This window comes from Typopeltis vanoorti, chromosome 11 (assembly GCF_054136105.1).
Source record: "Typopeltis vanoorti isolate ZY-2024b chromosome 11, IOZ_Tvanoo_1.0, whole genome shotgun sequence".
In the NCBI taxonomy this organism is placed as follows: domain Eukaryota; kingdom Metazoa; phylum Arthropoda; class Arachnida; order Uropygi; family Thelyphonidae; genus Typopeltis; species Typopeltis vanoorti.
The window spans coordinates 68,731,756-68,749,196 of record NC_143559.1 but is presented as its reverse complement, the minus strand read 5'-3'; the positions used below and the strand labels follow the sequence as shown (position 1 = coordinate 68,749,196).

The 17,441-nt window shown below is 35.9% G+C and overlaps 1 protein-coding gene across 1 annotated transcript in view; it reads left to right on the top strand.

Annotated features, from left to right (window-relative positions):
* LOC150101697 (ral GTPase-activating protein subunit beta) overlaps positions 1-17,441 on the top strand; it is a 778,187-nt gene that overhangs the window by 659,029 nt on the left and 101,717 nt on the right.

The window sequence follows — 17,441 nt, the reverse complement described above, 5'->3', positions numbered from 1 at the left end:
AAGCTTCATTGTCAACGTTATAACGCTAGTGCTGCACTTTGAGAATTCCAGCATTTGAAGGATAAGAGAAAAAGTCCAGTGACAATAACAAATCTTAGGAAAATGATGTTACAATTTGAAAATAGTGGATCTTTAGTACTGAGGCCAAGACGAGAGCAGGCACAAGTGAATTATTCTTGACGAAGTTGCAACTGCTGTCATGGAACACAGAATAAATAATGCACAAGGGTTCACCTTGTGCATTATTTATTCACCAGTGCTCAGGCAATATTAAGGCATCTGGACATGCCGTACTCAACTGCGTGGAATATCCTACATCAGATACTTAGGTTTTTCCCCTTTAAGATCTCCCATACTCAAGCTTTGCTTCATGGTGATGTGGAGTGACGAGGCACATTTTTATCTGAACGGTAGTGTTCACTCACACAATAGCCACATTTGTGCTGTGAATATCCTTTTGTGAATTTCTCTGTGTTGTTTTCATTCCAGTAAATCTCATTATGAGGATAAACCAGTAGTACAGTTTGGAAAAGTGATTTGCTTTAGTAATTTGTTCTACTTTGTTTTCTTCATCCTACCTTTGTTTCTGTCATTAAATGAAAATAATGATAGCACATTTTATTTCTTGCAAGACAGAAATTGTTTTCTACTAATACTGCAGAAAAGAAGGAAACTTTATTCAGAAAAAAGAAAGAATGATTTTAATCACTATAAAGGGATTGTTTAGAAAACTATCAAGCCATCAGAGTTTCAAAGTGTTACTCTCCTTATGGATAATTTTCTAAATCAGAGTAAATTTTTCTGATAACTCCGCTGAAGTAGGACAAGAATATTTTTTTCAAGAAATATTTTTTAAGAAAAGAATTATTTGAAAAGAATGTTAATTCTGAATTAGAGAGAAATGGCTCTAATTTTGTAACCGATTGTATTGAATGCAATCAAAAACCAAGCTTCTTACTTCTAGAAAAGATTAAGAAAAGATTTTGTTTTTTTGTTTGGTTAGAAATCCCTAACATATATTTTTCTTATTTCTAAAATTAACTTAAATTTGTGTGTGTAAGAGTGAGAGAGAGAGAGGGGGGGGGAGAGGCAGTGTATCTTTTATTTAATCCTCGTAAACAAATTTTTTGTATATTTTTTATATTAATTCAACTTCCAATCTTATTTATTTATGAGTCTAAGATAAGTGAATCTAACATATGAGATTTATTTTAAGGTTAGGAAAACTAATACAAGTAAAGGAATATATTATTATTGTTGTTATTATTATTATTATTATTATTATTATTATTCTAGTAGCAAGGCTTATACGTTGGTCAGACATAACTGGTAATTAGTTTCCGGAATTAACAACGCATATAAAGTATATTAATTAAAGGTAACTTTAATGAATAACTTCTATATTTCGGCAACGTCACATTGCCATCTTCAGGAATATAAAGATATGGTATGTGCACGCAGGCACTAACACAAAGCAAATGAGGAAGAAAGCAAGAAACTAATATTGTTCCTAAAGTCCTAATGGTGCCCTCTTGCGGGCTAATTTGGTAGTCTTGGCAGTTGGGCTGAAGTTCTCATAATGTAAGTCTCCCAAATTTGGGGTAGTTTCATGCACCCAAATTTGTTGAGGTTAGGAACGTTTTTTGGAGCTGCTGAAGATTCTTTGAATAATCTTTCGTATTTAAACTTGCTGCGGTGAATTATTTTTGTTTTCTTCCAACGAATTTTATGGTGGGTATCTGAGGCATGGTCTGCCAGCCCAGAGCGGCTGTACTGGTGAAACCGGATGTAGTCTTGATGTTCTGAAATCCTGATATTTGTTGTTCTGCCTGTTTGGCCAAAGTAGAACAATTTGCAGCTGCAAGGGACCTGGTATACACCAGGTAGGTCTAGGGGAAGTGGTTGGTCTTTGGTAGAGCAGATAAGGGATGCCAACTTTTTATATGGTCTGTAACAGGAAGTAAGGTCATATTTTTTGAGGATATTGGTTATTTTCTCAGAGGTGCCCTGGATGTAGGGGATGGTGATAGACTTGGTGTAATCTTTATTGTGGAGGGGGGGGGTTGTGGTTTACTGGTTTTAGTATTTTTTGGATTTTTTTGGGGTTATAGCCATTGGCTAAGAAAGTGTTGAGGATGTGGTTTAGTTCAGTAGTTAGGGCCTTGTCATCTGAGCAGATTAATTTTGCCCTGTTATATAGTGTTTTTATAACCCCATATTGTTGTGAGGGGGGGGGGGGACTGTTGGTGAATGTATCTGCCAGTATGGGTGGGTTTTCTGTGAACAGAGAAAACCAAAGATCCATCAAGCTGGCGGGTGATTAAAGTGTCTAGGAAGGGGAGGGTGTTGTTCTCCTCTTTTTCTAAGGTGAACTGGACTCTGGGGTGTTGGTTGTTTAAGTGTGTTAGGAAGGAATGGAGTGTGTCTGAGCCATGTGGCCAAATAGCAAACACATCATCCACATAACGAAGCCAAATAGTGGGTTTTTGTGGGGCGGAGTTTAAGGCTTTCTCTTCAAATGTCTCCATAAAGAAATTGGCCAAGGGTGGGGAAAGCATGGGGAACCCATGGCTGTCCCCTCTATCTGTTTGTAGAACTTTCCTTGCCAAACGAAATAGCCTGAGTTCATTGTGAACTGAAATAGTGCTGAGATATCGGGAGGAAACTTGGCTTGGATGAGCTCTAGGATTTCTTTGAGTGTGACATTAGTGAATAGGGAGGAGATGTCAAAACTGACCATTATGTCAGTGTGTTGGAGTGTGAGGTTTTCTATACTGGCTTTAAAGTGGGCTGAGTTTTTTATGTGTGATGGTGTGTTGCCAGTGTAGTGTGTGAGCGTTTTGGCTAAATGTTTGGCTAATTTATATGTGGGGGAATCAGTGCCATCCACTATGGGACACAATGGCACATTTTCTTTATGTATTTTTGGGAGTCCATATAATCGGGGGGGTCTAGAGTTATAAGGTTTTTTTTTTGTTGGTGACTTCCACAGGCCACGAAGTGACCTTCTTAAGGAGTCTGTGGAGAGTTCTAATCTGAGAGCTGGTTGGATTATATTCAATGGGGAGGTAAGTCGTACGGTCTGGTACTAAAGCAGTTAGCTTACCTTTGTAGTCTTTTTGATTGAGCACCACAGTGGCGTTTCCCTTATCTGCCTTGGTGATTACTATTTTTTTGTTGTTTTTCAATTCTTGTAGGGCTGCATATTCGTTTTTGGATAAGTTGGTTTTTGGAGGTTTGGCTTTAGTGAGAACACCGACTACATCCAGTCTAACGTTGTTGGCGATATGGATATGGTTAGGCAGGTTGTGAATCCCACGTTCTATCTAGATCATGATTTCTTCGGCAGGTATTCTTTGTGAAAGTGCGGTGAGTGCTTCAGGCTTTAAAACTGCCGACAAGAGGTTGACTACAGTGTTGAGTGGTGGCTGTGGTAAGGAAGTAGAATTCTTTGTCAGGTTTTCGTATTTTTTCAAGTGCCGACTTTGTATTTTTTAAAAATTTTTTTTTGCCGATGCTCATGAGACGTCATAAAGTATCAACCATAGATCATGGCCGAGTGTATCCGAAAGCTCTTCCTCTAGCGCCCGTAAGGTTTTCTTTTCGTCGGCAAGGAGAACACCCGTCGCGGTAATTTGTTCTCTTAACAATGCGAAGCTAGTGCGATTATAAATGCGCAGAGCTTTCTCTGAAGTAACACGGTGCTTCAATTTAACACAATTAGGTGTTAAATTGAAGTACATCATGTAATAATAATATTATTATTATTACATGACACCTCCAGGGAATCCAGTGACTCGTCGAGGTAGGGCACTTACTCTACAACTCTGTGTCTCTACCAACCAACCACAGTCATTGTCTACTGCCCACCACCACCACTTCTATTTTCACGGACAATCACAAACATCCATGCCCATGGCGGGATTCAAACCCGCAGCCTTTTGGCCTGAGAGCAGATACGTTAATCACTCAGCCAACCAGGCTGGCAGTATATACTGGAGAGAAACCAGGGGGAGGGAGAACTTGTGGGTACAAACCTTTTTTAAGTGCATTTAAGACCATTTAAAAAGTCTTTTTTCTTTTATATTTGCATTTACTATGATATAATACCATCACTGTTTTTTGATCCTTGATTCTGTGTTTAGAGCCAGTGGCAAGCTTTTGGTACAGCTTGAGAAATAAGAAAGCGGAAGTTTCTCCTTAAAAGAAGGTAAAAAGAAATTTATTGAGCAGTATGCTTTGCCAAAGATTATGATGAATGGATATTGAATGAATATAAAAGAGTAAATCAGAACTGCATGATGAAGTTGAAGTTTAAAGAGGCAGTCCTATAAATGGAGGAAAAAAAAGCATATCAAAATTTCCTAGCAAGAAAGTTAAGATTCAAAATTGGGTTGATAATAGCTTTCTCTTTGATCGCAGCATGGGCTTTCTAAAGTTGTGTTTTAGCAATCTTCTTACTTATTATAATAATGTGACATGCATCAGATTAGGGGGATGCATACACAGTGGTATACTCAAATTTTGCAAAGGTCTTTGATAGATTACCACTGATAAATTGGTAATTAAATTGAAATGAGTGAGATGTGATAGTAGATTAAAGCACTGGTTTGGAGATTTGTTTCTGGGGAAGCAATATCCCTGAAGAGAAAAGTCACTAGTGGTGTGCCTCAACAGTTGGGGCTGTTACTGTTTAATTTGTATTATTGATTTGTGAATGAATACAATTCACTAAGGAATGTTTCATTCATAATTTGACAAATTAAAACCCTTGAAAAGGATATGCTTGTATTTTAGTATAAGTTGTATATAACCTGACAAATATTGGATACAATGATTAGTGTAAAAAATTTGAATATTCACGTGTAAAATACCTACTAAATTGTATGTTAGACAATGAATTTGTTATACACATATTTTCTGTTAGAATTGATATAAAAGAATTACTGTGTAAATTGCATATAACAAACTGAGATTATAAGGTCAAAGTACGCGGTCAAGACACTGGATTAGCAAGTTGCTTCAAGCGGTCATGCATGCATACGGCACATGGCGACCTAAGTTTTTGGGGAAGACACTACGAAAAGGCAAGACCCACGAGTGCAAAGAAATAACGTGTTGGATGAAAATTTAGGGTTACAAGGAGTCCTGGTAGGGATTGATATAAAAGGGGTGGAAACCCCCAAGAAACTTTTTGTCTGGAGTCTCTGTTTTCTCTCGGTGGCAGAAGTCGGAGGTGTCGGGTCGTGATTAGAGGGATCGCAGATTTCAAGCCTTACAATGAACGAATAGAGGATTTTCAAAGCAACGGGCAACTCCCGGAAAAGAAAGTGGCCAGGTAGCATGCCTATGGATGCAGAATCGCCTCACGCTAAGAATATTCTAGGCATAGATGATCGGTATGCAGACTTCATGAGGACCAACCTAAGCTGACAGGAATTTTAGCCCTTAACATAGAGGGGGAAAAAATGTTTGGAAGGAAAGGAATCCAAGAATCGAAAGGACAAGCATGAGGAATCCTCGAATTCGGTATAGTAAACCTTTAATCAAGTAATGTGTGAGAGGAAGGTAATTGTAACTTAAGAATCATAGACCTTCATAAAGTTTTAAGACTCTATCTAAAATTAAGACAGAACTGTGATATTTTAATCGTAGTCGATGAGCCAGTGTGTGCTATGTATTATAATTGTACTTGTGTTGATTGTTAGCTGTGTTTAAGAGCTGTAGAGATTTCTAATCCAGACAGCTTGATTAACACCTAAAAGTCATTATTGGTTTTATAATCTAAGAATGCGATCTCACAATTTAACAGTATGTTAATGATTTTGGGAAAGGTTAAAATGGTGATATCCAGTGTTTGTAGATTATGCAAAGTTGGGAAGAACTATGAGGAGTAGACTAATTGTAGCTTTGCAAGAAGAGGTGAATAGATTGGATGAATGAACAATTAGTGTGTTTGAGAGTTCAGTATTGCAAAGTATAAGGTTTTAAAGTTTGGGAAGCAAAGATGAGATGCAGAGTATAAAATTTGTTGGGATATCTTAGAGGTGATGATGGTGAATAAGCACTTAAAATTTTGGGAACACATTGCTAAAATTGTGAGGACAGAAAAGTGGATTATATACTGATTAGGCTCTATATATGGATTACTGTTGGAAAATTTGGTCACCACCTGGTTTTCAAAATGAAGAAGAAATGTCAGAAAGGATCAAGAGATGATTGTCTAAGTTAGTGTCTGGCCTCTGGAATATTGACTATTAAGGAGGATTGAGAAAATGCAATTTGCATTCTGTTGGATAGGAGAAAGGTGGGGGAGATATGATTAAGCCATATAAGTTGGTAAGGGATTAATACCATATTAATAGTTTTATGATAAATACATCATCATGAGTTCATATGTTTGTATAGTTTATATTGTTGTTCTTATTCTAATTGTGTGTTTTTGTGGAATTTGAACTCGTGATGATGATGATAATAAATACAGTTTATATTGTTGTTCTTATCCTGGTCACGGCAATTTTTTGAGCGTCCGTAACGCAATTGGAAGAACGACGGTACATTGCGCCCTTCGATTGGAATAGGCCTAAGTTCGATTCTCGTCGCGACGGGAGGAATCTTTATTCTAGTAGTAAGACTTATACGTTGGTTAGACATAACTGGTAATTAATTTACGCAGTTTTAAAGCCTGGCAGTTTAAAGTCAGGCAGTTTTAAAGCCTGAAGCACTCACCGCACTTTCACGTGGTCACAATTTCGCCCTAGCTCCAAAAAGGATACCTGCTGAAGAAATCATGATCCAAATAGAGCGTGGAATTCGCAACCTGCCTAACCACATCGCCAACAACGTGAGACTGGATGTAGTCGGTGTTCTCACGAAAGCCAAACCTCCAAAATCCAACTTATCCAAAAACGAATATACAGCCCTACAAGAATTAAAAAACAACAAAAAAATAGTAATCACCAAAGCTGATAAGGGAAGCTCCACTGTGGTACTCAATCAAAAAGACTACAAAGGTAAGCTAAATTCTTTAATACGAGACCGTACTACTTACCTCCCCATTGAATATAATCCGACCAACTCTCAGATCAGAACTATCCACAGACTCCTTAAGGAAGTCACTTCTTGGCCTGTGGAAGTCACCAACAAACTTAAACCTTATAACTCTAGACCCCCCCGATTATATGGACTCCCAAAAATACATAAACAAAATGTGCCATTACGTCCCATAGTGGATGGCATTGATTCCCCCACATATAAATTAGCCAAACATTTAGCCAAAACGCTCACACACTACACTGGCAACACACCATCACACATAAAAAACTCGGCCCACTTTAAAGCCAGTATAGAAAACCTCACACTCCAACATACTGACATAATGGTCAGTTTTGACGTCTCCTCCCTATTCACTAATGTCCCACTCAAAGAAACCTTTGAGCTCATCCAAGCCAAGTTTCCTCCCGATATCTCAGCCCTATTTCAGTTCACAATGAACTCAGGCTATTTCGTTTGGCAAGGAAAGTTCTACAAACAGATAGAGGGGACAGCCATGGGTTCACCACTTTCCCCACCCTTGGCCAATTTCTTTATGGAGACATTTGAAGAGAAAGCCTTAAACTCCGCCCCACAAAAACCCACTATTTGGCTTCGTTATGTGGATGATGTGTTTGCTATTTGGCCACATGGCTCAGATACACTCCACTCCTTCCTAACACACTTAAACAACCAACATCCCAGAGTCCAGTTCACCTTAGAAAAAGAGGAAAACAACACCCTCCCCTTCCTAGACACTTTAATCACCCGCCAGCTTGATGGATCTTTGGTTTTCTCTGTTTACAGAAAACCCACCCACACTGGCAGATACATTCACCAGCAATCCCACCACCCCCCCTCACAACAATATGGGGTGATAAAAACACTATTTAACAGGGCAAAATTAATCTGCTCAGATGACAAGGCCCTGACTATGGAACTAAACCACATCCTCAACACTTTCTTAGCCAATGGCTACAACCCCAAAAAAATCCAAAAAATACTAAAACCTGTAAACCACAACCCCCCTCCCCCCCTCCACAATAAAGACTACACCAAGTCTATCACTATCCCCTACATCCAGGGCACCTCTGAAAAAATAACTAATATCCTCAAAAAATATGACCTTACTTCCTGTTACAGACCATATAAAAAGTTGGCATCCCTTATCTGCTCTACCAAAGACCAACCACTTCCCCTAGACCTACCTGGTGTATACCAGGTCCCTTGCAGCTGCAAATTGTCCTACTTTGGCCAAACAGGCAGAACAACAAATATCAGGATTTCAGAACACCAAGACTACATCCGGTTCCACCAGTACAGCCGCTCTGGGCTGGCAGACCATGCCTTAGATACCCACCATAAAATTCGTTGGAAGAAGACAAAAATAATCCATCGCAGCAAGTTTAAATATGAAAGACTATTCAAAGAATCTTCAGCAGCTCCAAAAAAACGTTCCTAACCTCAACAAATTTGGGTGCATGAAACTGCCCCAAATTTGGGAGACTTTCATTTTGAGAACTTCAGCCCAACTGCCAAGACTACCAAATTAGCCCGCAAGAGGGCACCATTAGGACTTTAGGAACAAAATTAGTTCTTATTTTCTTCCTCATTTGCTTTGTTAGTTCCTTAGTGCACATACCATATCTTTATGTTCCCGAAGATGGCAATGTGACATTGCCGAAATATAGAAGTGATTCATTAAAGTTATCTTTAATTAATTTACTTTATATGCGTTGTCAATTCCGTAAATTAATTACCAGGGAGGAATCTTTATCTGGGAGATTTCAATCGAAGGTGAGTTAGCCGATCTCATACGGAGGTAGCAGGGTTTTTTTCTCCCGGAAACTCGTGTTTTTCATCCCGCATACAGACAAATCGGCCCTTCAGAACACACGCAATTTACAGACAAAAAATACTAGTTGTGGTAGTGGTGGAGGTGGGCGGTAGATGGCATTGATTCGTAGTAGAGGTTCGGTGTGGTAGTTGAGACAGCTGTAGGTGTCCTCCCGCGATGAGTCTTCGGACTCCATGGAGGTGTCACGAATAATAATAATAATAATAATAATTATTCTAATTGTGTATTATGCAAGGTTTATTAACAACTTAATCTTTTAAGGCATTTGTACATATATAAAAAGATAATTGCTGAAAATCTAAATAAATATACAGAAGTATTTGTTCTAAAAAGTTTTGTTACTGCTGAAGTGATTCACCATGAATAACCCTGGCCATTCCACTTTCTTGTTATTAAAAATTCATTAAAAAATAATAATAATTCATGTTTGCATGAATAAACACTGTAGTGCAATTTCAAAATATTACTGCTTGCTGTGGTTTACAATAGACATTTGTAAATAAGTAAATGTTTCTGAAAAGTACTACTGTAAATTGCCCCAAAGTTTGTTTTTATATTCTTTTATATTATGTATTTTTCATACTTTCATATTTACAGTATGTATATTATTCAAATACAATTGATAATTTTTTATAATTGATTTTTTAATCACCCCAAAAATGAAAACTATTAAAAATGGAAAATGTCTGATTAATGTAAGACAGCGGTATGAGTAGCCATCGAACGTTTTATTGTATGTGTTTAATTTACAAATTTGACTTATGTAAAATTCAAGTTACGTGAAGTTTTACAGAACGCATTACTTACGTAACTTGGGGTGTAACTGTGTGTGTGTATATATATATATATATATATATATCACACACACACATACACACATCTGGATGGATGTCTAAGTGTGCAGAAAAATAGTGAACGGTTTGCAGAATAAATATTCTTAAATATGGTGCCTTTCTCCATAAACCGCCCTATTCCAGTTTTGTAAATATTAATATTCCATCAGCAGAACCTGTAGTATCTAAGAAGAAGGAATATTTACAACTTTTTAAGATGAAACAGAAATTAGGAAACTCACTGATCAATAAAATATTACTTTCACTGTATAAGAATAAAAATATTATGAAAATCTAATTAAAATCTAAATAAATAATACACAAATATATAAAACATTATATTTCGTGAAATTTATCTTACACTGCATTTAATTTTCATATATTGGTATCAATGCATTATCATTTCAATTTTCAGGGAATTTTTTCCACGATGACTTGTTCCTGAACCCTGACCATGCCCTCTGAATCATGCAGTGTAGCCACTGCAAAACTTTTTTTTTTATATCTGCATACTTAAGCATTTCTGGTTGAATATCATCTATTCCAATTAATTTTCCACATTTCGAGTGTTTGACAGCTTTTCTACCTCAAGTATTGATATATACTCCTGTTTGCATTTCTCTTGAAAATTTTCTAATATGGTTCTGTCACTTCTTGTTTCATTTAACATTCTTTCAAAGTAACTACTCCAGACATCTAGGATATTCAGTTTTCATGTCACCTTGATATTATCTTTGATTCCTTTTATGGTACTTTTCATCCATTTCTAAACGTCATTTTGATATCCTCCAGAACATTTTGCCACCTTCCTGATATTTATTTTCTATATTCTTCCTGTGACTTTTGTTTAGCTAATTTTACACAAAGCTTAGCTCTCTTTCATTTTTCTCTGTATTCTTTTAGGGTATCTGGCAACTTATTTGCTAGGAACTTTTGGTATGCTTTCTTCTTTTCCAGAACGGCTTCTTTAACTTCTTGTCGCCATTTGGGGGTTCTTTTTTTTCTATTCTTACAGACAACTTCACCACATTCTTCTCTAGACGAATTAATCATTATTTAATTCAGAGTTTCCCACTGAGCCAAGGTTTGGTACTTGTTATTGAACTGTTTTATTCTTTCTTCAATGTTTGTATAGGTGTGTCTACTCAAACTGCTCAACTTTAATTTTTTTTAAAAACTGGTTTATATACTGTTCCTTTCAATGTGATATTCATTCATATCCTGCTTAGAAGTAAGTGATGATCACTTCCAATTTCAAATCATCTGTACACTCTTATATCTTTAACAACCATAAAGATGTCACAATCAACAATGATGTAATCGACAAGGTTTTTCTTATTTCTTGCATCTTCTCTCCATGTGAACTTGTGCATATATTTATGTTCAAACATAGTGTTAGTAATGTCTGTGCCCTGAGCAGAAATCCAGCAAATACTTACCATTATTATTAGCTTTCTTGAATTAATGAAAAAACACAAGATATAAGTAATACTATTTATTTAAGTCCATATATACTCATATTTCAGTCATTAGCGACAACTGTTGTCTTGTCCTGCCTTAAGCTCTTTCATGAATCATTGAGGTCCTTTAGCTGTGGACTTCACAATTGCTACCATCTTGAGGATAAGGTGGTTGGCCCTATGTTTCCCGGTGTGTCCTATGTCTGTAGATGTGTGTGTTCACAGGGCCAGTTTGCCTGTTTTGTGGGATGAAAAACTCGAGTTTCTGGGTGAAAACACCCCTACATATTTCTCCAATAGGAGACTGGCTAACTCACCTTTAGTCGAAAGAGACCAGATAGAGGTTCCTCATGTCTTGGATGGGAATTGAACCCAGGTCTTTCAAATCAAAGGGCTTCGTCTATACCAACTGAGCTACAGAGTCTCTTAGCAACACCTATTAATTACAAATAAATAAATAGTATTACTTATCTCTTGCTTTTTTCATTTTAATTCAAGAAACTTCCCATGGCACAAGTATCTCTTTAAAAAAAGTTATTAGCTTTGTCCTTTTCTCCAAATTTTCCCAAATCATTCCTATATGCCTGGTGGGTTTCATTTCCTACTCTGCTATTTAAATCTCCAATAAGGACCACTTTTCCCATTTTCTTTATGCCCGCTGTTTGTTTTAATGACTTGAAAAAAATCTTCCGCTTCTACCTTAGAACCTTCTGCGGGACAAATAGGCACAAATAAATTTCATTGTTGTCCATTTCCCCATTTTAAAGTGTGTCCACATCTCTCTCTCTCTCTCTCTCTGCTTGAAACTGCCTTCCAGTCAAGAAGTTTATCTTTAGGTTTGGTGTTGAATTCTATCACTACTCCTTCTTTTCCTTGATTATTATTTCCTGAATATAACATCCTATACTTATTGTTTAGTAAGATCTCGCCTGTTTTTTGTTTTCTTCGTCTCGGTAATACCAATTATGTCAATGTGGTACTTTTCCAGTTCTTTTGCACGTTTGATTTCTTTTCCATTAATACTCCTTATATTGATAGTTCCTATCTTCAGTTCTGAGGTTATTCTCTTCTTCTTCTTCTAGATGGTGAGTTGGAGCTTGTTCCAGTAGCTCACTTTTTACTGTTTATCCTGGTTCCCTGACAAAAACACTGGGGGCCTTGTTTAACTGGGCAACACCCTACCCAGCATGAAATCTAATAATGTTGTACCATCCTAAGCATTTCTGGTTTAAGCCAGTATAGAGTACAGTTTGGATGGCTAAGTCCAAAATTGTCAGCCCATCCTTGTTCATTCAGTATCTCGTAGGTAGCTTTTAACAGGGTGCACCATGTAAAGGTGAGGATTGGAAATGAGTTTAGAAGCCAAGTCAGTTCTCTGCATTCCTGAAAGGTGATGTGGAGGTCTCCTCCTAAGTATTTGGCTTTGATCCCCTTGTCATTTAAAGGTCATATATTAATGATGAGTTAAATCTACCCCCTATTTTTTTTAAATTTTCAATAAATCCATGAAAAATGATTAAAAAAAGGAAGTATTAGAAAGAAAAAAAATAATATAATTACATACCTAGATATTATTTCTATTAATATGCTTGTATAATCTACAATACACTTGATATTAAACACAATTTATTTGTCCATAATTTTAAAGCCACACACTTAATACTAAACATAGTTTATCTCTCCATAATTAAAACAATACTAATTATTAATAAACCCATTTTTTAATTGGGTCAGCCAACTGTTGTTGCATAAAAAATCATCACGTCCAAATTGTTTAGCAAAGTTTTCCCCTTGAGCCTTCAAGATAGGGCTATCTATTAAGAATCCAGCACTTGTCTGTATAGTGTAAAATTGTGAATGAAGATATTTAATGTTTTAATACTTCGTTCACATTTAACATAATCCACCATGTCATAAGCAAGACTTGTAAATATTATTTGTTGTTAGTCTCTTGCTTATAATGTGTTATTCATATAATTGCTTTGAATTTTGTTTGTTATTAATTAATTATTTAATCTTAGAATATGTAATAACAATAAAAGGACTCTATAAATATGTCATTAATTTTATTTAGTTTATTCTGTAAAATGTATTATAAGAAACTGTGTGTATGTAAATTTAAATGTATATTATATGAATTGTGATATATCTTTTTTATTTCTGTAAGTAAGAGTGATTTTATGTAATTCTTCTGATTGGATTTGATTGGCTGCTGACGAAGAAATGGAGTTTATTTTAGTTAGCTCGTGCTGAGAACATGAGCTACTGTGTATAAGGAGAGAAGCCAAGTTGATATAAGCTGAAATGGTTAAAACCGGATTTTGGCGGGAAGAAGGAAGGTAGTTGATTGGAAAACAAAAGTAAGTAAAAGAGAAGCCTTGGAGACAGCATAGAGACCGGTAGCGTGTGGCAAGAGGGGGAATTTATATATGCCGTAAATCGACTAGGAAGGACCGGGAATCAATAGGCATTTCGAATTACTTCTATGGGTGTTCTGATACTACGATAAATTCCAAATGGTTAGTGAAAGAATAGTGCAGAACCGAAGTTAATACATAGAAGAAAATAAGGAATTAGTAGATAACTAAAACCAAGTGCACAAGACTTGTGTATTTCTGTGTCTATAATTCAGTTATTATAGTGGAAGATTTCTTTAGAATTGTGTTGCCATAAAGTAAAAGTCAACAAGAATCTCAAATGTGCCTATGTGAATTTGATGTGTAGAAGCAGTAACCCGGTAAGAGTTGTCCTTTCTGTAACCTGTGAAGCTATAACAGTTAACTCCATCGGATATATTTTGACCTTAGCTGTGGTGTTATGTCAATTAATGGTCAGATGTTAGATGTACTAAAGTACTTTCCCCTCGAAATAATAAGTCTCATGTTGTTCTATTACATGTTAGCTGACTGAGAAGGAATTTAGAGTAGCATGTCATATAATTAGTCATTGTGACAATAATAGAGTAAAACTTTTAAGAACTATTTTCAACTTGATTGACTGAACATAAAGAACTGAAAAATGAATGTTTGATAATTTACAGATTGTAATTATTCTGAATACTTTAAACTGAGCTAATATTTTTATGATATGATTCATCCAATTTGGATAGAGAGAACTATGCCAAAGAAGTACTAATGCTTTATGAATTAACAATTGTTAACATTAGTCATGATCCTCAAACCTAATTGAGAAGTTATTAATGTCTGAATGTGAATTCTTATAAAATTTAATTGGATATCCTTTTGCAGATAGTTATACTTAAATGTATATATTGTACTTTTCCACATTAAATGTTTTCTTTTGTTGAGTTAAATTTGGTGTTTGCCTGATTTTCTTTCATTGCACCACTCATAAAATTAATCGGACCTTTGCGGAAGCCTTAAATACTAGTAATAACCTCGGCCTGAAGATAAAGAGATAATATAAGTATAGTTGATGATTGATTCCTCTATATTATTTAGACTAATCTGAATATAGGGTGGCACAGTATAATATAAATTTCTTTATATTCAGATGAGCATCAATCAGCAACTAACAAAGTAAAACCGGAAATTTAACAGATAAGATAAGATTAACAAACCAGCATAAATGGAACAGTTAGCAAGGTAGGACGTCACAACAATAGTGAACCTTGAAACATTGTTTTATCAACATTTGCAAACTTGTACTTTAAATTTTTTTTTTGTTATATTTTTCATTGCTGATACTCTAGAAGAGAACAAAGAAAACTTTTTACGTACTTCCACGTTTTCCACACCACGTTCTAACTCACATATGATTCAGAGAAAATAGGCAGGAACATAAAAAAACTTCAGCTGCATTCTCAATGGAGAACCTATAGAACAAGTAAAATATTTAGGCTATTTAGGCACAGTTTTTAATGAAGATGGCAAATTAAATTTGAAAATAAACAACAGAATAAGTAAAGTTGGTATGGTGGACAGCCAGCTGAATAAATTTATATGGAATAAGGAAGAAATTAGCCAGAACACCAAAACTAACAGGATACAAGCCAGGGTTTAAACCACTTATGGATCTGAGAGTTAGGTTAGAAATAAAGCACTCTGTCAAAGTCTAGAGACCACAGTCATGAGGTTTCTGAGAAAAATTAGAGTGAACAGATAGCATCAATGGCAGAATCATAGTAAAAATGAAGATATTAGAAAGAAACTTGACATTGTTAACATTCAAGAATGTATAAACAGAGCTAATCTAAGGTCACTTAAACATAATGGGTGAGGAAAGTTTAGAAAAACAGGTGTTTGATCCACCGAGTTCTAGGTGGATTGATGCAGTCAGAAGTCCTTAGAAGCACGAAATAACAATATTGGAGTCCTGACAAGCAAGAGGCTAATTTGGAGGAAAATTGTGAATAGGAGATTAATAATAATACAAGGTTATTCATGTAGTGCTGTCATGGTAACCTGTGAATGCCCTTGAGGGTACATATCAGGAAATTGATGATGACGGTTATAACAAGGAAATTTTGTCAGTCCCATGGTGCTATAACCAAGTTCAACTTGACTTTTATATGAAAAATGAAAGAACAGTTTCTCAGAAATTAATTTGAAACAATCACATGTTGGTTATATGGATTTTATGTCATTATTTTGCAGCAAAGCCTAAATCTAATGGATTTTTTGCACTTTTTCTGAATCATCCCCACCCAATAATAAAATTCGTAATAAAAATAGAGGTGGACAACAAATTCCCCCTTTCTTCACTCTATTCACTTCATTACTGACAACAAAAATTTGAGATGATCATAATGTCAACATGTAGAATAATGTGTCCTTGGAGATGATTCATTATCCTTAGAGGCAATTGATAATTAGAAGAAAGTGTTTAACCTTCTTGTCTACCAGTTCTTTCAAAGCAGCCATCCCAAAAAGAAGAGTTTTTCAAAAAAAAGTTTTACATATCAAGAAGACTGCATGCACTATTAATGACATCAGATATAATGACTCCATTTCTCTACCATAAATCAGTGGAACATCACAATGTATATAGCTTTTTTTTAATTAAAAATAAAGAACTGACGTTAGAAACATAGTCAAGCAAGTGCAGACACTTCCAAGCATTTTATCTTCATAAAGGTGTGTTCTTCTCCAAAAATATCCTGGATCTGCAAGATGTCCTGTTCCTGTGTTAAAAATTATAAGCCATACTGGGGAAAGTTAGTGAATCCAGATAGTGAACATAATGGTGATATTGTCCATGAACACATGGATAAATGAGAGCTTATCTCTTATACTTTCACAGTACTGATCATCCACTTTAAAGCCTTATTTTGATGATAATTTTTATGCTGACTTTTCAATTTGTGGTGTGATGCCATATACACGCAGATTGCAGTCTAAAGAACTAAAGCCTCATTTTGTTTGATATTTGAAAGTGTATGTCACTCATCTGTTCATGCAGATGAACAGCTGATGAGTGACATCAGATCTCTTCTATGCTAGCAGCCACCTACAAGCTATAAGAAATAGTGGATTTTCCACAGCAGGTATGCTATGTGAAATTTATTGTCCTGTCCCATCTTCCCTTTCATGTTAGACTCAATAGTCTGTCATGTTTTAAGTTACTTAGTTTTTTAACCTGTTTACTACTAATGATGGAGCAGTTAATCCTATCCACATTCTCTGCAAATTGTGTGTTCTTCTCGTTGGAAGGAAAAACCCATTTTTTGTTATTATCGTAAGATCCCATGGAGTCCAGGACTCTCCTCTAGGAGGTCCCTTTGTCATACACACACAGCTCATCATTTCATGTCTTAAACACACTCAAACTCTCTGCAGACACCACACTCTCATGCAAGGCATTCCAATCATTCACAACTCTCAAAGCAAAAAAAACTACTTCTCACTCTCCCTTGCTCACACCCTCTTTTTACAGCTTCCAGAGATGAAAAACCTCTTCAATGTTCATCTTATAAAAACCCCTTATCACCTTGTACATTTCTATCATTTCACCCTTCTTCCTCCTATCCACTAGACTGTAAATTGCATCTTCTTAACCTTTCTTTATATTCAATATTCCAGAGATCAGAAACTATCTTAGTCAATCTTCTCTGGACCCTTTCCAACATCTCTTTGTCCTTTGAAAACCAGATGACCAAATCTGTGCACAGTAGGCCTTATGTGTCTAATCAAGACCTTATACAATGGAACAAGAATCTCTTTACTTCTACAAGTCAGTGTCCTCCACACCATTCCCAGAATTTGTAGTGTTGTCTTCATAGTTTTGGCAATGTATCCT